This window comes from Watersipora subatra, chromosome 5 (genome assembly GCF_963576615.1).
Source record: "Watersipora subatra chromosome 5, tzWatSuba1.1, whole genome shotgun sequence".
Classification (NCBI taxonomy): Eukaryota; Metazoa; Bryozoa; class Gymnolaemata; order Cheilostomatida; family Watersiporidae; genus Watersipora; species Watersipora subatra.
In genome coordinates, this window is record NC_088712.1 from 25,179,592 (window position 1) to 25,205,123 (window position 25,532).

At 35.9% G+C, this 25,532-nt stretch overlaps 2 long non-coding RNA genes across 3 annotated transcripts in view; one reads left to right on the top strand and one right to left on the bottom strand.

Annotated features, from left to right (window-relative positions):
- The window catches only part of LOC137396824 (uncharacterized), an 87,959-nt gene extending 84,926 nt beyond the window's left edge, over positions 1 to 3,033 (top strand). For both annotated transcript variants that reach the window (XR_010978623.1, XR_010978622.1), the window contains exon 6: positions 2,345 to 3,033. This is a non-coding gene — a long non-coding RNA (uncharacterized lncRNA). The remainder of the gene's footprint in view (positions 1 to 2,344) is intronic.
- LOC137396171 (uncharacterized) overlaps positions 1 to 25,532 on the bottom strand; it is a 419,486-nt gene that overhangs the window by 323,370 nt on the left and 70,584 nt on the right. The window lies entirely within an intron of this gene.

Sequence of the window (25,532 nt, forward strand, 5' to 3'; positions counted from 1 at the left end):
TTTCATCTGTTTTAGCACCATCTTAGCAATTCCCTTCTTTCCTTTAATTTTATGTTTTTTTGTGTAACTTTTTTTGTAATTATGCTAATAATTTACTTTTTTGTTGAAGAGAGTTTTGGTGTTGCATGAATTTCAATACCAAAACATTAAAATTCAGCTAGCAGTTCTTACTAGTTGATTCTGAAGTACAAAATCATATAGTAAATGTTATTATGGTATTGCAAGATATAGAATGCTATTCGTCAGCTCTCTCCCTCATTTCTGCATTATTTGTCATAAGTTATAGTGGAAATGAAACTGGGTATAAAGTTAGGAGATATAGTTTTTGCTGACGACAAAGTTAAAGTTTAGTAAAATTCATATTAAAACTTAGCTTTGGGTATGTGTTTAGTAAGCTGATCTGATTTAAGTTAAATTCAACATCTATGTTATAAGTCTGTCTTGAATATAAGAACTCTGTACGGTATGTACTGTTGCCACTGTACATGGTACATTATAATGTTACATTTTATTGCAGAGAAAAAATAAATATTGCAGACATTAATCACTAAATACACAAAAGTTACTGAAGGTAACTATTGTAACTAAGATTAACTCAGTATTTTGTTTTTACATCGATATAGGCCTACCACGTACAGTATGTTTATTGAATTTTGATGATTTTAATGGGTGTCTCTACATTAGTTAACTACAAATGACTACATTTGTCCAAATAGGTAGAAAAATAACTGCCATGTCCGTATATGGATGAAATAATAAATTTTACCATTTCCATTATACCTTATTCATTTCCAATAGACGCTGGTTGTATTCATGATTAGCTTTCGGCCGATGAAGACAATAGGGCTTCTTTGACACAAACAGCTTTTCATATGTGTACAAACATATTTTTCTGAGTAAATTTGTGCAGAAGTCCTTAATGTCAATCGGAATCATTCAAAAGTAATCAGAATAATTCATTTGGTAGATCATTGTGTAAATCCCTGAGGTAAATCTTCTTTCGGTACCGTAAATCTTCATGAAAATGCTGCCACCCTGTATAAGCCTCACACCAAACTTTGGAGGTTGTCTTTGAGTTACAGAAGTACAGCATATATAAACTGTACTCATTATTTCCACAGTCATTTAGTTCAAACCATAACTGCCACAATCCCGAGTAAAAGTTTTCCAAACAGCAAGTCAACTATGCTGGTCATTAGGGTTACACTATTGTTCATATTTATTGCCTCGATAAAAGAATTACAAACAGTTTTGAGACTAATTAGAATTTTGTCTCTGAAACGATGTCATTTGGAAGGCGGTGGCTATTGAAGGCTGGTTCACACTACATCGTAGAATTTTGGTGTTTGCGCCACAATACTTCAGCGATCGTCAATGATAACCAAGTTCACACTATCACAAACCTATCCAAGTTTGCATCAGGAGTAAAGGAGTAAAAGTACTCCATGACATTTATCTTTTTATTTTTTTGCGAAGAAATCTCTTTGTTTTAGCATGTGGGAATCAAAATGTAGTCCCACAGCGACAATCATAAATGGAGATGAATAGATCACGTTATTCACTACCGTGAATTTCCATCCCCAAAATAGTTCACATTTGAAAGGCGGTATCAATGCTCGACGAAGCATTGGGAAAGTGTGTCGGCTGCAAACTTTCTCGGCGTTTCCGCGATGCTTCGTCAATGACATCAATTTATGGTTCAATAATCGACAACCAACGCCAAGATGACAATGCCATAATATGATGATATAGTGTGAATAAGCCTTTAGCGCATATCATTATTTTTGTGGTGTAACCTCGCTTACACTGGACCCAATAACAACGCTAGCTTATGATAAAATCAGGCTTTTTGAGCCTATTTTACAAGCTTCACTTTGACAAGCCTTCGGCTTATTGAACATTCTGTAACAAGCTACAAGCAATGTTAAAAAGCTTTTCTACCTTGCAGAAAAGACTGAGATTATTTTGAAGGCTGTTTTTAGAGAATAATGGGTTTTAAAACACCCATATCTATAATTCTAGATCAAACTAAACATCACCAACTTCCGTTCCTAAAAAGCTAGGCTACGTCACAAATTTATGGGCGTAGCTTGTTGCGTCGATTGTGTTGTCTGCCAGACCGATATTAAAACGCTGTAAAAAGCCTTCATGACTTTGAAAGTTAATGGAAAAATCTTTATTTGGTTTTGAGTACAAAATCGGAATCAGCGTGTCTGATTTACCTAGAAAAGGTGATAAAAATAGTTTGGTGCAGTTATGGTTTAAGCTGTCATTTGGTGTAAGATACAGTAATTGCCGCTCCAGTAGTTGTCTCTGGTTATTTACAATATTTACTCTTTTTTAGGCTATCTTCTGGCAGGACAAGTTGAAACTCTAAACTCTGACATGTTCTGTTGACCCGTATCACAACCTCTGCTACTGCTGGTCAACAGATACAATCCACTGATGATGATGTCCCAGCAGTTGGTAAAGAGGTGCTTGTTAATGATTATGTAAACAATTATGGGTTTGGGAGATTCTGTGAGTTTATGAGTGGGCAAAAACCTGTAAAGTGTTTTGTCAGAGCCTGGTTATTGACTCTTCAACAAAACTGTATGTTTGACCTTGAGAAGTGAGTCAAAGGTGAGACAGTCACAATGCTTCGGGTTTATCAGTAGCTTGTTAACACATTGTTGCCATTTACTTTTGGTTAAAATGTGTATAAAATTACTTACAATGTGAAAGTCATAAGGTATAGCAAAGTTGATGCAGTTATGAAGTGTGTAATGATTCAAATGATTCTTGTAGTCGGAATGCCTTTCAGACTTTTAACATAGTCACTCCATTTAATTGATTATTTGTTGTGTGAGCCGTAATTCAGGTTAATCATTTATTTGCACTTTTTCTGTTCTATTTTTAATTGTTGTGGATTCAGATTTAGTTTATTATTCTTTTTCTACCACTTACCTAATTAGGCAATTAAAGAAATGCTCAACTAATTGTTTTTCTGTTTATCAAAATCTGGTTAATTGTAATCATTTCCATGATTGCACTCTCTCTGCAAATATATTTCATTATTTATAAGAATATATTAGTGCTTCCATCATGGCCGGAGTAAGATCTTAGATTTTTCATCTGTATGATACCATGCTGTGCAATTCAGGAACTAATATCACGGTCTACAGTAATTGAGCTCACAGCTTCTGGCTTGGTAGACCAACACCTTATCACCTATTACAATCGACTGCCTTGCCATGTTATGTAATAGCATTTTCTTTTAGCTATTACACCTGATTATGTATCATGGCACACCAGATTGCAAGAGTGTTAGTCTTCACCATAATGACATCAGTTTCCATCGATTTTATGCCACAATTGAAAGTTTGGAAAAAAATCCCAGGCTTGAGATTTGAACTCATGACCTTCAGTATGATAAATCAGATTGCTTACACATGTGCCAGTCCACCATCACCCAGCATTTTTTAGCAACTCTACATGAAGTTTTTACACTTGACGTTGTTTCACAGAGCATTAGACTTTCAGAGTATAGCTCTTGAAGTCAACTATGTACCTGCGGCACTCACTAATGAGATACACAGACAAGCTTTGCAGGTATCACTAGTAAGAAAAAGAACTGGCATGACTGTAATTGGATGAAATAGTAAATTTTACCATTTCCATTAAACTTTGTAAATTTTTATTGCATGCTGGTGGCGTTCATGATTGGTTTTCGATTGATGAACAAAAAAGGGCTTCCTTGACACAAACAGCTCTTCATATATGTACAAACATATCTTTTTGAGTAAATTTATACAGAAGTCATTAATGTCAATTGGAATCATTTAAAAGTGATCAGAATAACTCATTTGGTAGATCATTGTGTAAATCCTTGAGGTAAATCTTCTTTCGGTACCGTAAATCTTCATGAAAATGCTGCCCCCATGTATAAGCCTCACACCAAACTTTTGATATTTTCTTTGAGTCACAGGAGTAAATCATATATAAACTGTACTCATGATTTTCACAGTCAATTAGTTTAAACCATAACTGCCACAATCCCGAGTAAAAGTTTTGCAAATAGCAAGTTAACTATGCTGGTCACTAGGGTTACACTATTTTTCATATTTATTGCCTCGATAAAAAAATTGCAAACAGTTTTGAGATTACTTTGCATTTTGTCTCGAAAACGATGTCATTTAGAAGGCGGTGGCTATTGAAGGCTGGTTCACACTACATCGTAGGAGTTTGGTGTTGATGCCACAACACTTCAGCGATCCTCAATGATAACCATGTTCACACTATCACAAACCTATTCACGTTTGCATCAGGAAATACTCGGTGACATTTAGCTTGTTAATTTTTTGCGAAGGAACCTCTTTGTTTTAGCATGTGGGAATCAAAATGTAGTCCCGCAGCGACAATCATAAATGTATATGAATAGATCACGTTATCCACTACCGTGAATTACCATCGCTAAAATGGTTCACATTTGAAAGGCGGTATCGATGCTTGACGTAGCATTGGGAAAGTTTGTTAGCTGCAAACTTTCTCGGCGTTTCCGCAATGTTTTGTCAATGACATCAATTCATGGTTCAATAATGACAATGCCATAATATGGTGATATAGTGTGAATAAGCCTTTAGCCCATATCATTAATTTTGTTGTGTTAATTATCTCGCTTACACTGGACCCAATAACAACGCTAGCTTATGATAAAATTGCTCTTTTATGGCCTCATCTTTCTTGGCCTTCAGCTTATTAAACAAGCTACAAGCAATGGTAAATATCGTATCTACCTTTTAGAAAAAGACTGAGATTATTTTAAAGGCTGAATTTAGAGAATAATGGGTTTTAAAACACCCATCTCTATAATTCTAGATCAAACTAAACATCACCGACTTCCGTTCCTAAAAACGTCCCAAATTTATAGGCGTAGCTTGCTGCGTCGATTGTGTTGTCTGCGAGACCTATATTGAAACGCTGTAAAAAGCCTTCATGATTTTGAAAGTTAATGGACCAATCATTATTTTGTTTTGAGTACAAATCGGAGTCAGCGTGTTTGATTTACCTAGAAAAGGTGATAAAAGCGGTTCGGTGCAGTTATGGTTTAAGCTGTCTTTTGGTGTGAGATACAGTAATTGCTGCTCAAGTAGTTGCATCTGGTTATTTACAGTGTTTACTTCTTTATAGGCTATCCTCTGGCAGGGCAAGTTGAAACTCTAAACTCTGACATGGTCTGTTGATTTGCATCACTACCTCTGCTACTGCTGATCAACAGATAAATTCCACTGATGATGATGTCACAGTGTTCGGCAAAGAAGCGCTTGTTAATCATTATGTTAACCAATATGGGTATGGGAGGTTCTATGAGTTTATCAGTGGGCAAGACCCTGTAATGTGTTCTGTCAGAACTTGGTTATTGACTCGTTAATAAAACTGCATGTTTGACCTTGAGAAGTGCGTCAAAGGTGAGACAGTCACAATGCTTCGTGTCAATCAGTAGCTTGTTAACACATGTTTGTCACTTCCCTTTTGTTAAATTGTGTATAATGTTACTTACAATATGAAAGTCACAAGGTATGCCAAAGTTGACGCAGGTGTGAAGTGTGTAATGATTCATGTGACTCATGTTGTTGGAATGCATTTCAGTCTTTTTAACATAGTCACTCCGTTTAATTGATTATTTATTGTGTGAGCCGTAATTCAGGCTAACCATTTATTTGCACTTTTTTGTTCTATTTTTAATTATTGTGGTGTTAGATTTATTATACCATTTTTATCCACAAATTACCTCATTAGACAATCAAACAAATTCTCCACTAATTGTATTTCTGTTTATCAAAATCTTGTTAAGCCTACTTGTACTCGCTGCTGTGATTGCCTCTCTACAATTATCTTTCATTATCTTCAATTATTTATAAGAATATATTTATTGATTCTGTTGTGGCCAAAGTAAGATCTTAGATTTTTCTTCCATATGTTACCATACTGGGTAATTCAGGAAAAATATTACTGTCTACAGTATTTGAACTCACAGCTTCTGGCTTGGTAGACCAACACCCCACCATCTATGACAATCGACAGCCTTGCCATGTTATGGGATATTTGTTCCTTAAGCTATTACACCTGAGGATATATCATGGCACACCAGACTCCCAGATTGTTAGTCTTCATCATAATAACAGCAGTGTCCATCCTTTAAAAGCCACAGTTGAAAGTTTGGAAAAAAATCCAGGGCTAGAGATTTGAACTCATCACCTTCAGCTTTATAAACCAGATTGCTAACACATGTGCCAGTCCACCATCAACCAGCATCTTTTAACAACTCTACATGAAGTTTTTACACTTGACGTTGTTTCACAGAGCATTAGACTTTCAGAGTATAGCTCTTGAAGTCAACTATGTACCTGCGGCACTCACTAATGAGATACACAGACAAGCTTTGCAGGTATCACTAGTAAGAAAAAGAACTGGCATGACTGTAATTGGATGAAATAGTAAATTTTACCATTTCCATTAAACTTTGTAAATTTTTATTGCATGCTGGTGGCGTTCATGATTGGTTTTCGATTGATGAACAAAAAAGGGCTTCCTTGACACAAACAGCTCTTCATATATGTACAAACATATCTTTTTGAGTAAATTTATACAGAAGTCATTAATGTCAATTGGAATCATTTAAAAGTGATCAGAATAACTCATTTGGTAGATCATTGTGTAAATCCTTGAGGTAAATCTTCTTTCGGTACCGTAAATCTTCATGAAAATGCTGCCCCCATGTATAAGCCTCACACCAAACTTTTGATATTTTCTTTGAGTCACAGGAGTAAATCATATATAAACTGTACTCATGATTTTCACAGTCAATTAGTTTAAACCATAACTGCCACAATCCCGAGTAAAAGTTTTGCAAATAGCAAGTTAACTATGCTGGTCACTAGGGTTACACTATTTTTCATATTTATTGCCTCGATAAAAAAATTGCAAACAGTTTTGAGATTACTTTGCATTTTGTCTCGAAAACGATGTCATTTAGAAGGCGGTGGCTATTGAAGGCTGGTTCACACTACATCGTAGGAGTTTGGTGTTGATGCCACAACACTTCAGCGATCCTCAATGATAACCATGTTCACACTATCACAAACCTATTCACGTTTGCATCAGGAAATACTCGGTGACATTTAGCTTGTTAATTTTTTGCGAAGGAACCTCTTTGTTTTAGCATGTGGGAATCAAAATGTAGTCCCGCAGCGACAATCATAAATGTATATGAATAGATCACGTTATCCACTACCGTGAATTACCATCGCTAAAATGGTTCACATTTGAAAGGCGGTATCGATGCTTGACGTAGCATTGGGAAAGTTTGTTAGCTGCAAACTTTCTCGGCGTTTCCGCAATGTTTTGTCAATGACATCAATTCATGGTTCAATAATGACAATGCCATAATATGGTGATATAGTGTGAATAAGCCTTTAGCCCATATCATTAATTTTGTTGTGTTAATTATCTCGCTTACACTGGACCCAATAACAACGCTAGCTTATGATAAAATTGCTCTTTTATGGCCTCATCTTTCTTGGCCTTCAGCTTATTAAACAAGCTACAAGCAATGGTAAATATCGTATCTACCTTTTAGAAAAAGACTGAGATTATTTTAAAGGCTGAATTTAGAGAATAATGGGTTTTAAAACACCCATCTCTATAATTCTAGATCAAACTAAACATCACCGACTTCCGTTCCTAAAAACGTCCCAAATTTATAGGCGTAGCTTGCTGCGTCGATTGTGTTGTCTGCGAGACCTATATTGAAACGCTGTAAAAAGCTTTCATGATTTTGAAAGTTAATGGACCAATCATTATTTTGTTTTGAGTACAAATCGGAGTCAGCGTGTTTGATTTACCTAGAAAAGGTGATAAAAGCGGTTCGGTGCAGTTATGGTTTAAGCTGTCTTTTGGTGTGAGATACAGTAATTGCTGCTCAAGTAGTTGCATCTGGTTATTTACAGTGTTTACTTCTTTATAGGCTATCCTCTGGCAGGGCAAGTTGAAACTCTAAACTCTGACATGGTCTGTTGATTTGCATCACTACCTCTGCTACTGCTGATCAACAGATAAATTCCACTGATGATGATGTCACAGTGTTCGGCAAAGAAGCGCTTGTTAATCATTATGTTAACCAATATGGGTATGGGAGGTTCTATGAGTTTATCAGTGGGCAAGACCCTGTAATGTGTTCTGTCAGAACTTGGTTATTGACTCGTTAATAAAACTGCATGTTTGACCTTGAGAAGTGCGTCAAAGGTGAGACAGTCACAATGCTTCGTGTCAATCAGTAGCTTGTTAACACATGTTTGTCACTTCCCTTTTGTTAAATTGTGTATAATGTTACTTACAATATGAAAGTCACAAGGTATGCCAAAGTTGACGCAGGTGTGAAGTGTGTAATGATTCATGTGACTCATGTTGTTGGAATGCATTTCAGTCTTTTTAACATAGTCACTCCGTTTAATTGATTATTTATTGTGTGAGCCGTAATTCAGGCTAACCATTTATTTGCACTTTTTTGTTCTATTTTTAATTATTGTGGTGTTAGATTTATTATACCATTTTTATCCACAAATTACCTCATTAGACAATCAAACAAATTCTCCACTAATTGTATTTCTGTTTATCAAAATCTTGTTAAGCCTACTTGTACTCGCTGCTGTGATTGCCTCTCTACAATTATCTTTCATTATCTTCAATTATTTATAAGAATATATTTATTGATTCTGTTGTGGCCAAAGTAAGATCTTAGATTTTTCTTCCATATGTTACCATACTGGGTAATTCAGGAAAAATATTACTGTCTACAGTATTTGAACTCACAGCTTCTGGCTTGGTAGACCAACACCCCACCATCTATGACAATCGACAGCCTTGCCATGTTATGGGATATTTGTTCCTTAAGCTATTACACCTGAGGATATATCATGGCACACCAGACTCCCAGATTGTTAGTCTTCATCATAATAACAGCAGTGTCCATCCTTTAACCCTTTCTTGCATGACGTCCTCATATGAGGACAAAATACTACATTCAATTTTTAAACCTAAAATTTAGAAGTTGTTTTTTCTTGTATCATTCAATCAATATTCTACAAATTGTTCTTTCCTGTTGTACTGTTATTGAGGTCATGGGAAGTAGGTCAAGGTCTGGAGGGAAATCTGAAGTCAGGCAGCTGTACAAAAGGTGAGTTTGCTAATTATCAGTGATTCTTTTGCTTTTTTTTAAGTTCCTCTTCTTTTTAGAAATGTGTCATTTTTTTCTGAGCTTGTTCAGTCTTTCGGGTAAATGATTGAAATAAAACAATGTTGTTCACAAACTTTTAAAACTTTCAAAGTGACTAAAATGAATTGTCCTCATTTGAGGACATCATGCAATAACTGAATGAAAATTCCATTATGCATAAAGTCTTCATTAGAAATTTTGTTGATAATAACACTGTCTACATTGTTTTTAGTCTTGTTAAAGTTTCTGTATCTCTCAACTGTGAGTAGTCAGCACTCCAGAAAAGCAGCCTCTAAGGCACTTCAAGTTATTTTATGCTCAGGCTCTGAAAATGGCTACATTTCATCATCAGGTGACTGCAGTGATTTTGACGCAGACTACAATGTGAATGCTCAAGAGGAACAGGTTAGCGATGACTCTGACTTGGAATACTTCTCAAAGACTTTAAGTTTGAGCAGGGGGAAATTCTACGGCAACAGCACTTTGAGTTCTGTCTGTTCTCTGTCTTCTCAACCTTCTACCTCAGCCATCGCAACAACTCCTTTGCCACAGAAGAGAAGTGGCCGTTGCATCGACTTCTTGTTCTTCAGCATCTACTTCAGCTGCAGCTTCACAGGAGCAAATGTGTAAGACACCACCAGTTGCTAACTCTACACCTTCAACACTTGGTCAAAACAAAGCAATACCACCAACCATTATCAAAGCATCAACTAGTTGGACAATCAACAATGACAACGACTATGCGCATAACGAACCTGTCTTTACTGGTAAACGTCAAGTAAACCTTGCAAATACTGAAACACCAGTCAATATATCAAGAATTCTTTTGACAATGACTTTCTAGATGACATTGTGTATAACACAAATCTGTACGCGTTGCAGGTACACATAAACTCTGCATTCAATCTTACAAGAGGGGAACTTATGGTATTTTTGGGGATAAACATTGTGATCACCTACATAAGATATCCAAGATTACGGATGTATTGGTCCAGCAACCAGGGAACTCGATGTAGATTGATTGCTGATGCAATGAGTGTCAATAAATTCAAAGCCATGCGCCGTCACCTTCACTTTGTAGAAAATGAAAAGCATGATGCAAACTCTACTGATAAAGTATGGAAGCTACACCCTGTGATGGAAGCTCTTTGAAAAAGGTTTCTTACAAGTGTAGATGCTGAAGAATGTCATAGTATCAATGAGCAGATAGTTCCTTTCACTGGCCAGAGTGGTCTAAAGCAATATATCAAGAGTAAGCCGAAGAAATGGGGTTACAAAATATGGGTGAGATCAGGTGTGTCAGGCTACATAGATGACTTTGAATTGTATCAAGGAGCAAGCGGTAATAGACCTGAAAAAATCTTGGGACTGAGCCCAGATGTTGTGATGTGGTTATCAGACTGTTTGGCTGGCAAGAACCACAAGGTTTACTTTGCGAACTTGTTTACAACGTTGGAGCTGTTGACCGAGCTAAAGAAAAAAAAATATATGCTGTTGGTACTCTCCTCAAAAATCGGCTATGCGGCGCAGATGCAGTTTTGATTTGTGATAAAGGTATGAGAACAAGAGGAAGTGCTACCTATGCTACTAACAAAGACAACATCACCATTGTGAAGTGGAATGATAACAATCCTGTCTCCACTGCAAGCACATTTGCTGGCATGCAACCAACCAGCGTAGTACAGCGATGGGACAAAAAGGCAAAGAAGTATGTAGATGTAATCAGGCCTCATGCTATTGAAGTCTATAACAAACATACGGGATGAGTAGATTTAACATATTTTTTTATTTCATGCTACATGCACAGCCTGAAGCACAAGCGTTGGTATTTACAACTGTTTTTGCATTTTGTAAATGTCACAATTGTGAAGGGATGGCTTGAATGATGGCATGAATGGATAAACCATTGATTTGCTTGAGTTCCGCAGCTCTGTGGCACGAGCGCTAATCACACAAGGCTGGACAATGTCAAATTAAAAAAAGGGAGGCCATCAATCTCATATGTACACCTCCTAGTCTAACAAACATCAAAACGAGGGTACCAGATGAGATGAGGTAAGCAAAGTGATCATTATGAAGTTTTCAATTACTGAATAGTCTTGAGTTTACTAATAATTTTGGTAATAGTAATAGTTTACTCATTTATTTTAAAATTTTTACTTGTAAAAATGTTTATTTAGTCAACATGTGCATATTGCTACCCTACAACTTAAAAGCTCACAATTTTCACAACACTGGTTGAATCACTTTAGATACAACCTTGATGCGGGAGATTGGCCAGAAAAGTCAGCTATGAAATATGCAAGCCGATGTGTTGCTCCAACCTGCCACAGCAAAACCAGATACTTGTGCATAATTTGCAAAAAAGCTCTCTGTCCAGAATGCTTTGAAGCATATCATACCAAGTGACTTTGTCTGACTACAGCCTATAATGCTACCAACATACTGTTGTTTGTCCTCATATGAGGACAGAGCGCATTGTTTAATAACTGCATGGCGTCCTCATATGAGGACATTAATTTTTACATATGTATAAGATGGGGTGGAAGTAAAATAATAAATGTTTGGTGTATTTTGTGTGTAAATGTGCAGTTTTTGCTTGCTTATTATCCTCTAGCTCAATGGCAGTTATATTCATGCAAGAAAGGGTTAAAAGCCACAGTTGAAAGTTTGGAAAAAAATCCAGGGCTAGAGATTTGAACTCATCACCTTCAGCTTTATAAACCAGATTGCTAACACATGTGCCAGTCCACCATCAACCAGCATCTTTTAACAACTCTACATGAAGTTTTTACACTTGACGTTGTTTCACAGAGCATTAGACTTTCAGAGTATAGCTCTTGAAGTCAACTATGTACCTGCGGCACTCACTAATGAGATACACAGACAAGCTTTGCAGGTATCACTAGTAAGAAAAAGAACTGGCATGACTGTAATTGGATGAAATAGTAAATTTTACCATTTCCATTAAACTTTGTAAATTTTTATTGCATGCTGGTGGCGTTCATGATTGGTTTTCGATTGATGAACAAAAAAGGGCTTCCTTGACACAAACAGCTCTTCATATATGTACAAACATATCTTTTTGAGTAAATTTATACAGAAGTCATTAATGTCAATTGGAATCATTTAAAAGTGATCAGAATAACTCATTTGGTAGATCATTGTGTAAATCCTTGAGGTAAATCTTCTTTCGGTACCGTAAATCTTCATGAAAATGCTGCCCCCATGTATAAGCCTCACACCAAACTTTTGATATTTTCTTTGAGTCACAGGAGTAAATCATATATAAACTGTACTCATGATTTTCACAGTCAATTAGTTTAAACCATAACTGCCACAATCCCGAGTAAAAGTTTTGCAAATAGCAAGTTAACTATGCTGGTCACTAGGGTTACACTATTTTTCATATTTATTGCCTCGATAAAAAAATTGCAAACAGTTTTGAGATTACTTTGCATTTTGTCTCGAAAACGATGTCATTTAGAAGGCGGTGGCTATTGAAGGCTGGTTCACACTACATCGTAGGAGTTTGGTGTTGATGCCACAACACTTCAGCGATCCTCAATGATAACCATGTTCACACTATCACAAACCTATTCACGTTTGCATCAGGAAATACTCGGTGACATTTAGCTTGTTAATTTTTTGCGAAGGAACCTCTTTGTTTTAGCATGTGGGAATCAAAATGTAGTCCCGCAGCGACAATCATAAATGTATATGAATAGATCACGTTATCCACTACCGTGAATTACCATCGCTAAAATGGTTCACATTTGAAAGGCGGTATCGATGCTTGACGTAGCATTGGGAAAGTTTGTTAGCTGCAAACTTTCTCGGCGTTTCCGCAATGTTTTGTCAATGACATCAATTCATGGTTCAATAATGACAATGCCATAATATGGTGATATAGTGTGAATAAGCCTTTAGCCCATATCATTAATTTTGTTGTGTTAATTATCTCGCTTACACTGGACCCAATAACAACGCTAGCTTATGATAAAATTGCTCTTTTATGGCCTCATCTTTCTTGGCCTTCAGCTTATTAAACAAGCTACAAGCAATGGTAAATATCGTATCTACCTTTTAGAAAAAGACTGAGATTATTTTAAAGGCTGAATTTAGAGAATAATGGGTTTTAAAACACCCATCTCTATAATTCTAGATCAAACTAAACATCACCGACTTCCGTTCCTAAAAACGTCCCAAATTTATAGGCGTAGCTTGCTGCGTCGATTGTGTTGTCTGCGAGACCTATATTGAAACGCTGTAAAAAGCCTTCATGATTTTGAAAGTTAATGGACCAATCATTATTTTGTTTTGAGTACAAATCGGAGTCAGCGTGTTTGATTTACCTAGAAAAGGTGATAAAAGCGGTTCGGTGCAGTTATGGTTTAAGCTGTCTTTTGGTGTGAGATACAGTAATTGCTGCTCAAGTAGTTGCATCTGGTTATTTACAGTGTTTACTTCTTTATAGGCTATCCTCTGGCAGGGCAAGTTGAAACTCTAAACTCTGACATGGTCTGTTGATTTGCATCACTACCTCTGCTACTGCTGATCAACAGATAAATTCCACTGATGATGATGTCACAGTGTTCGGCAAAGAAGCGCTTGTTAATCATTATGTTAACCAATATGGGTATGGGAGGTTCTATGAGTTTATCAGTGGGCAAGACCCTGTAATGTGTTCTGTCAGAACTTGGTTATTGACTCGTTAATAAAACTGCATGTTTGACCTTGAGAAGTGCGTCAAAGGTGAGACAGTCACAATGCTTCGTGTCAATCAGTAGCTTGTTAACACATGTTTGTCACTTCCCTTTTGTTAAATTGTGTATAATGTTACTTACAATATGAAAGTCACAAGGTATGCCAAAGTTGACGCAGGTGTGAAGTGTGTAATGATTCATGTGACTCATGTTGTTGGAATGCATTTCAGTCTTTTTAACATAGTCACTCCGTTTAATTGATTATTTATTGTGTGAGCCGTAATTCAGGCTAACCATTTATTTGCACTTTTTTGTTCTATTTTTAATTATTGTGGTGTTAGATTTATTATACCATTTTTATCCACAAATTACCTCATTAGACAATCAAACAAATTCTCCACTAATTGTATTTCTGTTTATCAAAATCTTGTTAAGCCTACTTGTACTCGCTGCTGTGATTGCCTCTCTACAATTATCTTTCATTATCTTCAATTATTTATAAGAATATATTTATTGATTCTGTTGTGGCCAAAGTAAGATCTTAGATTTTTCTTCCATATGTTACCATACTGGGTAATTCAGGAAAAATATTACTGTCTACAGTATTTGAACTCACAGCTTCTGGCTTGGTAGACCAACACCCCACCATCTATGACAATCGACAGCCTTGCCATGTTATGGGATATTTGTTCCTTAAGCTATTACACCTGAGGATATATCATGGCACACCAGACTCCCAGATTGTTAGTCTTCATCATAATAACAGCAGTGTCCATCCTTTAAAAGCCACAGTTGAAAGTTTGGAAAAAAATCCAGGGCTAGAGATTTGAACTCATCACCTTCAGCTTTATAAACCAGATTGCTAACACATGTGCCAGTCCACCATCAACCAGCATCTTTTAACAACTCTACATGAAGTTTTTACACTTGAAGTTGTTTCACAGAGCACTAGACTGCCAGAGTATAGCTATTGGAATAAACTTTGTACCGGCTGCACTCACTAATGAGATACAAAGACAAGCTTTGCAGGCATCACTGTTAAGAGGCTGATGAGCTTGGCTGGTGTCACTAATCAGATACGCAGACAGGTTTCACAAGTGCCACTTTGCAATTAATTTGACATGTTACATGTATGTGGGTGACACCAGCAAATATAGATAAGTTTTGTTGGTGCCATTTTTACTATGTAGAAAAGTTATATAGGTGTCACTAACCAATTACATAGACAAGCTGTGCAGGTACTACTATAAATATGCACATAGAAGCTTTCGGTGCTGCGACAGACCAAAGTTTTGCACCAAAGTTTTCATGTTTCTCTAGTGAAGTCGGGTTCAGTAATAATAACCAACTACATAATCAAGTTTCTTTTTTATGTTACACATTGGTTATTCAAACTTTGGAGTTGTCATTTCAATCAACTTTTCTGAGGTATTTGTTTGGTTGTGCAAATGAGTTCATTATCATGCCCAAAGCTAGAAGCATTGCCAGAAACGGGCTAGCAACAGTGTTAGGATCACTAGATTGTGCAGTTGCTATTCAGTAAATCCAACTAGCAACTGATCAGATCAAACTTAAGGTTCAGAACAAATCCTATCACTGACTTAAACATTTCATTCACAGTGATTCTGCACGGACAATCAAAGTTCAAACTGCCATTTGTAAACTTTTATAGCCTGTTTTCTCAGACTTTTTAATCAGGTTAAACATTTTCTGGTTGCCTAACTCTGACAGTTTTAAGAGAACTACAGTAGCTTTAATCTTTAACAGAGAATGCCAAGTCGGATGGGGTCTATCAACAGCCGCTAAGCAGATAGGCATCAGTACTAGCTTTAGCCTGAAATCTTTATGAATAATTTAGTGATGACTAAACACTACGCTATGATGATGAAATAATTGCCTTATAGGAAAATGGTTTGGTGTTTGCTAAGTTCTCTGTGTCAATTCTCAGGTAATCGATAGAATTATTACTGTTTTGATAGCATTCCACTGTAACTGCAGGTTTAGAAGATAACTCCAAGTCTGTTGATACACATCATACTACATAAATGCTTATCACGTATCATATTTTCTAATGGTTATTTTACTGATGTTGTGTCACATGTTTCCATAGAGAATTTCAAATCCTACAGCAGGTTTAGCCTTCATAAAACTAAGTAATATATAATTTTCTTTTGTGTAATATACCCTACAGGATGAAAATATTTGTTGGTTATAAAAACTCGCGATTTCGCGAACCGTCAATTCTGCGAATTATTGAAGTCCGTGAATAATTAGTTCTATTTTTAATCACAAGGGAGAATAACTACTGCAACAAATTAAAAACTAGCTGCTAGGTTAGTTTTTGATATAAATACTAAACGTAGTTGAGTTCCAAAGCATTTTTAAAATTATTGCCTGGGCTTTGAGCTAACACCATTGCCAAAGCATCACATTTTTTTAAAAAATTATTCAAGGCTGTCACAAGATATGCAGAAAGGCGTCATTGCCAAAATAGCCACTAGACAGAAGTACTAAACGTAGCCGAGTTCCAAAACTTCTTTAAAGTCATAGCCGGGCTTCAAGTTTTATAGCCATTGCATTGAACTTCTTTACAACATTATTCAAAGTTTTCACAAATTATTCAGCATGGCTTCGTCATCGCAAAAATCTCTCATACAGTCTTTTGATATTGAAATCAACTCCATCAATCTCTAATATCGTAGTTGAGAATGATAATGATTCTGATCTGGACATTATGGTATGTAGTTGATTTGCAGTGCAGATACGTTTTTCAATTATTAACTGCATTAGTTAATTCTTTTGCTTAAAAACTGATCGCTTTCATTGAATACTTCAGCTATTGTTTTTTGTACTTCCTTAACACTTGCTAATATTTGTTCTTTTTTGTGTTTACTGCAGATTAAGAATAAAGCAACCTATTCCGATTACGAAAACTAGAGACAAGTAGTAATATTCATCAAGGCAGGAATATTGGCTGAGAAGCAACCAGTCATCCTAGACCCCTTCATCGACAACAATTTCTTGATATCGCTGCAGCAAACATGATTAAATTATATATTTTATTTCATGTATAGATATATTATAATTTATTGCAAACTTGAGTGTACAAATAAAATATTTTGACTACAAATAAAATTTTACAAACGATGAATGGAGTAAATATAAGCAGTTTAGTCTATATGGCGGTTGTCTAGAGCAATAAAATTAAACTGATACTCTTGATAAGTGAATACTAGCGTGTAATGGTGCTCTCTGACTAGTTATTTTGGTAATAGTAGCTATATATTATTGTCACTGTCTTGGGTAGATATTAAAGGCAATTCTCCCGCTACTACATGACTGGTAAGGAAGTTATCATCAGAACTCTCCTCCTGGCTTACTATTGCAAAGTTCTGCCGGTTGGCCAAAAATTTGTGCTCGTAAAGGCGTTTTTGTTAATCTTTTAAAACAGATTTATTCTTCTCGTAAGTAGCTGCGGTCACTTCCACCTCAATTTCCAGATTTGCCTGAATGATTCGTGATCTTCTAAGTATGACATATACCACCCTTGCAGTATTGTGCTTGCGTGTATGATGAAAAATTTCTCTCTCACATTAAAACACATAATGAAGCGGTAGGGATGGAAAAAATAAATAATGCGTTTTACCGAAGAACCAAAGTAAAATTCAACTAATTTAGTAAATAGTTTTGAAAAAACTCATTACTTATCACAAATTGTTGGCTTATCAAAGGCCTCCAAAGCGATGACTATTTGTGAAAACCTCTGGACGCAGCAAAAATTGTTTAACGTGGCTTAGCTTGACCACCTCGCAGTTGTAAGCTAAACTTAAACCGGAACAAGCGGTGTGCGCATGCGTAGGAATAACTCTATTACTAGCAGCAATAGAGTTAACTTTTCCTATAGAGAGTGGCAGTTTTCAGCAGCGAAGAAATTCATCTGCGAATATGCATGAAAAGACAATTTTCACAAAATATAACTCCGCAAGTATATTCATCATGTAGGGTATCTAATGTAAACCTGAAAACAATTGCAAGTTTTGTTTGTACATTAAACTAGGTTTTTAAGAAGAAATGCTTTTATGAAGCAGCTAAAATTTCCCATGCTAACTTTAATTTGACTAGATGGACAAGTGTGAACTCATAAGATTTGAATTGTTGTCTCTATAAAATGTCTGGAATGTCATTTTATTCAAAACATTTTCAATAAGGCTTGTCAGCCACACCAACTTTTCTAACTAAAAAGATTTGTTCAAAGCATAAAAATGTTTCATACGGGAATAGCCAAAACAGGTGACTGTATTTTTCGTTCACTGCAAAGTTAATACCTGAGATCTGGAAGTAACAAGTAGATAGTCTTGATGTCTTCACTTTGATCGTGTACCAGGAGACAATATCTATCAAGCATTCAAAGTGTTGCTAAAATGAAAATGACCATTGTCTTTATATATATATATATATACAATCTTCAAAGTCTGTGTGTATGTTTATGTGTGTGTGATTCGCTTAGTCCATGTATAGTTATTAAGGTTTACGATTGAAATATCAATTTCATCCTGGATTTGATCTTAGAATCTTCTGTTTTCCAAGCCATTTTCGACCCAATTAAGCCAAGCAACATTGAATGATTTTTCAGCCGAGTTATGTTGCAATTTGGGTAAAAATTCACTTACCTCTCTGCCTGGCACAACGTCATTTAATGCTTGCTCTTACAGCTCTTATTAGTACTTGCTCCACTTAGCCATTGGCTAGGGACCAGACTAATGGCAAATGGAAGACAACTACATTACCTGTCACTGTTTATAAGCTGATTTATTAGACCCATGCAATGCTTTCTATTCCGCTAGTTTTTATATGTTACATGAATGTGATGTTGTGATTGTGGGTGTGCATGTAGTAAGTGTGTGTGTGCATGCGTGTGTGCGTGCGTGCGTGTGCATATGGGTGTGTGTGTGTGTGTGAGTGTGTCAGTTTGTTCAGCTGTAGCTCTAAAGATATAATGATGAAATATGTGTTTAGCTAGATTTTATCTCACAGCCTTCCCTTCAACAGATAAATATCTTACCAACTAAGCTATGCGAGATGCATTGAACTTTGAGGCAATACGAGCTGTAATGTCAGTTAAGATAAGGCTGGTTCCCATATCGATTGCGTGACTCCGGCGATAACATACGCAGTAAAATGCTTGCGACGCTATGCTCTACGGGATATGCTCACATAAAGCCACATCGTTAATAATATCGTAAATATAATTGCGCAATCAAATAAAATTTTCGATCTGTATGCCGTTCCAATAATGGTGACCTTTACCCGTACAGTGCATTTCGGGAATGTTTTGCCTGCGGCCGTTTGCAAAATTTGAACATGCGCAAACTCTCGCGTTGACCGCTGGCATCCACCGGCGGTGCACTGCGATCCGCGGCGGGTAGGTTCCCATTTTACCGCAATAGCCTGCGGTGCTGTCGCCGGTGCTTTGCGGCGTATATGGGAACCGGGCTATAGGCATAGCATTATGTGTTACTCAATAATACTAAACCTTGTTTTCTTGGCTCACATTGGTAAGTTTAGTAATACGAATAGTAACATACTCAAATTAGTCTTTGGCAATGTGCCAGGGTAATGACCAGTGGCTTGCAACTACATTGCCTGCACCTGTTTGCAAGCTAGTTTTTAATACCAGTGCAGTGTCCGGGAATTTGGCTAGTAAATATAGATATAAATATCTGAGACCACAGTTGATGCTACTGAATTTCTGAAATTCTGAATTATTGCAAGTGTTGATATTCAGTAATTCCACTGATCGCAAAACTTTCAGCTAGATTGAAAATAATATGAGAATTATATAATATATAACTCAAGCATGTTGTGACAACTCTTAATAGAAGCTAATAAAATGACAAGGTCACCATCTTAACATAGATTGGCTAGCTGCCAATAAAGCAAACAATTGGAGCTGACCCAATCCACACAAGTTTCTGTTTCAGCAAACATCAAGGCACAGAGTCAACCAGATGCCAGCTTCAGCTCTACAAGATGCACATGAAGAATTTGTTGTGTACTGAGTTTCACTGGCTCTAGAGAGTGTATGAATAGGGGATACTGTCCAAATCTCATATCATGGGGTCCACTCTACATCATAATGACTTGCTTTCTCATTCATTTCCTGTTTCTATAGGTTCCAAGACTTTAGCCGAGAAAATGGTGTGTCGGTCTCTATCAGGTCTCCTTTTTACAGGTGTTCCATTATCTAGACTTTTCATCCACTTACTGTAAAACTTATGATTAAATGCTTCATCCATTCGACCACCACATTGTCATTCCTTGATATTTAAAAAACAATAAAATCAAGTGTGCAATAGAAAAAGTGTCTACAAAATCATATTAGTAATGACTCGGTTCCAACAATAACTATTAATTCTTTTCATTGTTCCGTTCATATCAAAGTCTATTTTCCAACTTTAAAGCATTTCAGTTTCTTTGTTAAAATGTTAAAGCAACACAAAATACATAATTATTAACTATGCCAAGCTAGTAACAGTTCCTTGTTTACTTTGACATATTTAAAAACAGTTTATATTCACAATGGCGTATGATTCCCTTTTTTAGGCTAAAAGTTGTGCTGTGTGCGCATGTTGATAAAATGCAACATGCAAAAGTTTTGCTCTGCTAAAAAAATTGTTCAGACTTTTTTAATATTAACAATTTCAAGAGTGCAGAAGTTAGACAACTGCGCTGGATTGGGTGCAGGACTACTGCGGCAGTATTGGGCAGCTAAAAAATGTTCATTTCATCGAAAGCAACGATCAGAACGTAACTGGCCGAGAAAATGATACTTCTATTTTTGTTTGAGGAACGTTAATTTTTATGCATGTAATAGAATTATGATTCAATTATGCCCCTTGTTCTGGAATATATTATATATTTGTAGCATTTAATAAATTATAATATACTTTATTAATGTTCAGATTTATAGCATACTATAATTTGACGGCATCTATCTTAACTCAGCTTACAGTCGATCAAAGCACATAACTAATCTTTTATTGCACACAACAAGCCAGCTTTTGCTTCAAACTGTAACAAACATTTCAATGAGGGAAATGAACTTTTATGCCAAATTGTTAAATAAAGTTACAAAATAAAAATATGCTTGAATATATTTAAATAAAAAGATGAAAGTTTCAACAAATTTCACGGCACATGCCATAATATCATTACAAGTTAATTGTAAGCAATAGATATCAACTGGTCGAGATATTTCCCAGATTCCCAGTGCATATTTAATTAAAAAGCATGACAAGTTAGAAGTAAGTTGACAAATCTATTGCGTCCAAAAGAGTTAATGTCGCTCTGCTCGAAAGAAAGGAAAAAATACAAGCGATATTTGCTTGACTTTTAAAAGGGTTAGATTTGTCTTCCAATAATCTGATGAGAGACAATACACGCTCCTGCAGCGTAAATAATCTGTTCAAGGATTGCTTGCGCCTTGAGCGTTTTATGTTATAAGAACAGTAAAATATTTGTAATTTACCTAATCCATTCCAAGATCTCTCCAAACTTACTTCTGGCATACAAAACAAAAAAACTGGACTAGCCTTTGTTCTTGAGACAACTACAACATCGCTCACATAGTGAGTGTTTCCTTTTACTGTTTGCTTTATCCAGTTACTGCACTATTTAAAGGCACTGTATTTTTGGTATTTACACTGATAAGGAGGCTAATTATATTTATACGTAAAAACTGACACTTTTGAGAGCTTATTTTTGCTGCTATGACCTCAGTCATAAGTTCAGCCTGAGTGCCAACAGCTCCAACTTCATATCAAAATATTAAACTTAACGATCCAACCTCTAGTGCATGTTCTCCTGTTTCCATATTTACTTGTAGGGATAAAAAATGTACCCTACATTTAACCGTCAAAATTTTTAGATTTTTAAAGCATATAAAAAGTTGGAATGTGTCAATGCTAATCGTAAAGGTTTTAAGTTGAAAGTTTATTAGTAGGAAAGACTGAGAGTGTTAATCTGTCAGTTTGTGCACACCAACTATTATAAACTCACTTTCCAGCTGATCTCTATACTCTGAAAATGTGCGTAGATATTTATAAGCTTCTAGGCGATTCACAAAATTTCCATCATGTACACATGTGACTGAATATGTGCAAGTGTAGGAAACCCATGCTACTGGTAGATTATTTCTGTCAAACAGGAGAAGTGACACTGTTATTGACACAAAGAGAGTCGCTTAATCAAGCTTAAAGCACATAAATTATAAACCTTTCATTATATATACCAGTTCATCAGAGTCTTTGCTCACGAATGAGCCTATATTTAATACAGAAAAAATAATAGAGCAATGAAACACATGGGGTCAAAAGGATGTCCAGCAATAAAAAAACCCTTGGTTGCGGTTCCCACAATGTGGTGTCATAATTATCATTTAGCCTTAGGTAGCCGATTCCTTTCGCTGCCATTGAGGCTGCGCCTTTCTGTGATAATCGGTGCTTTTATATCCAGAGAGCGCTAACAATAAACTAAGATTCTAGATAACCAACAATGCCTGGGGATCATGCAAATGGCCGACCAATACAAACACATGTCCTGGGTTAGTTAATTATGCTTCAACAAATAAACTGCCGTTGATAAAGGTAATGAAATCCGATAAATTAATTGGCGACCTGCGGTTGCGTGGCCTTACGACTATATGTCAATCGCACTTTCGCGAGATCACACAATGCTTGAAATTAGTTAATATCAGTCGTGCCTTTATATCACAATAAAAAGAGAGGGGCTAGTGCGTAAGATCATCGGGGAAACATAGTATGGTGCTTCGAGTCTGAGGTATTTATCATAAAAATAATATGTTCATGAAGTGTCATATGTTATGACACTGATTCCTTTGCCATATCCATTGGTTTTCTGGAGTTGTCCTACCTTGGCCTGCCACTAGTGTCATTATCGTATTTGATAAATTTAAGCGGTAAACCATAGAATGAGCATTAAGGGCACGCAACCCCAAATATGAAATATGTGACAAAACAATTTTCGAGCCTATACTATTCAACATTTTTGCAGTAGAGTTTTGAGGGAATCTTATAAATACCTACCAATGTCTGTCTCACCATCTCAAGCAATGGCCCATTCGAAAGCCAAGAGTATGATGTATTGAATTATATGATAGAAAAATATGTAATTTATATGCTGTAGAAGGTTGTTGATGTTGCCATTTTGTTAGTGTCTCAACTTTCATTGGTTTATGTAATTAGAAATAATCAAAGATGCCAAAGAGATACTAACATATTAATAATTTTGGGACTCGGTTTAAATATGGACCTTCGTCAATATTTGGTGGCTTGACAACAAAATGGAAATTATTTTATGAAATTAAAAATGAGTTGATTTGATTTAGGTTTATTCTGACCAAAGGCACCTTGCGAGACGACAATTTTATATACAAGTTGATGAGAGGCTCAACATGATTGCATAGTATTAAGACAAAAATGGAAACGTTTATGACAAGTTTTTAACTTTGACAACTAATGATTTAAATTATATTGCTACTTTTAATTGTTTTAATATTATAGATTACAGAGCTATTGATTGTTATATCAATTTAATAAGTTTCTACTCAAAATCTGATTTTTGTTGATTGAATTGTCTGATGTGAGTAAATAGCTGATGTGATGAAATTAATAAAATATTTGCTAACTCACGCATCCTAGCTCACTCGGGTATCTCAGGTTACCCTCTTGAGGAGTGATAAAGGCTACAGTACATTCTGCTGATGATAATAGTTGTCATACCCCTCCATAGAATGACACTCCCGCTGACTCACAAGTTTTAGCTGACTAATATGGCCTTGAGCAATTATGGCTGTCAGTGAACACATATATTGGTGTAAACTAGAAATTTGTTTTTTTATTTTTTATTTTTTTATCTAAATTTATTTATGCACATTGATTAATCATAATTAATATGTGAACATCTCTGAGTAGTTTATTAACCCTGCAGGGCCCCTTGCGTTAAATTTAACACATCAAACTTGTTGAAGCCATAAATTGCTTTAATATGCACCAAAGTGCTAATTCTTTATTATTTCTTAAAGCCCTATGTATTATCTTCACCACAAAGTCCAAAAATTTTGATTTGTTGGTTGCTAATTGTGGTTTCCTGTCTATTTCCACTTGGCTTCAAACAGCATGGCTTGCACGGTGTAAAATAGCTTTGTATCTGTCAACTTTTGGAAGGTTACAAAGTTGTTAAAATTTAATTTTTTATAAAATTACAAAACATTACAAACATTATAAAACATTCATTTTTTACATTATTGCCTAAATTTGGTGGCAAATATTTGATCAACGCAGTTATTCAACTCAGTTTTCTTGTGTGTAATAAATAGCACAATGGGTCTCAATTGAATGCCATTGTTATGGAATTATAAACAAGATTTTCTTTTAAAAGTGTAGTAATAATACTTTACTAGTAATAATTAATGGCCGCCGACTAGTTTGTTTTTGAAATTCATTTTACTGGTTTAAACCATAATGAGTATGCACTGTGAGTATGTACTAGATCATGGGCGGGCAACGTTGTCCTTTAGCATAAGGCCACTTTCACCTATGTACCTCAACTTTTAACGACCAGTACAAGAAGAATAATGTTTATTTCCCTACATCACAGTTTCCCAAGATGTTAATGATCGTAACGTGAATTTTCATATGTTTCTTTAACAATTTAAAATTTTAGAAATTTATGTAAATTGGAAGAAACGTAACTTTGTCCAGTTATTACAATTATGCTATTATACTATTTAATTTGCTTTTATATAATTTTTGCTGTACTTGCCATTGCTGCACCTGACTCACTCAGAGCTGCTGAATTTTTTACTGTGGAAAAGAACTGTTGGAGGGGATTCCCCATGCAAAAGGGGATTTGTTTTTTCTGCAGGACAAGCAGAGTGATAACTCATTATGACTGTGTTATTCCATCGATGAGGTCAGCAACTACTATATAATGCCCGACTGACAATCCATTTTTGCAGTATTCAGATTGCAGGATAATACCTTCAATTTTTTTTATCTTAACAAGTGCTAATGCCTATTTGTTTACTACCATGTTGTAGGCTGTAACATGGAGCGAGCAAAAGCCTCAGAGTGCAAAATGTCTTAGATTTGGTAAATGGCGATAAAAGCGATTTTGGTGAAGACTACGGTGAAAGCGATGATGAGGTACATGTAGATTTGGATTTAGTAGCAGTCACGGTTGATTCGGATGACTCTGACAATGAGGATAGCATCTCATTAGTGCAATTGACGCCATTTCAAGCGATTGCTTGCACTGCTGGCTCAACAAAGCGGAAAGAACCAGGATTTAAATGGAAAAAGAAAGATTTTGTTCCTGATGACAGTAATTATACCGATGCATCTCTTGAGCTTCCCCCTACTGCCAACGTGGAATCGCTGCTATGCTATTTTTAAAAGTTTGTGACGGATGATATGCTAGACAATATAGCAGAGAATATAAATCTTTACAGTGTACAGATGACCGGTAAATCTGTTAACACTAATAAAAAAGAG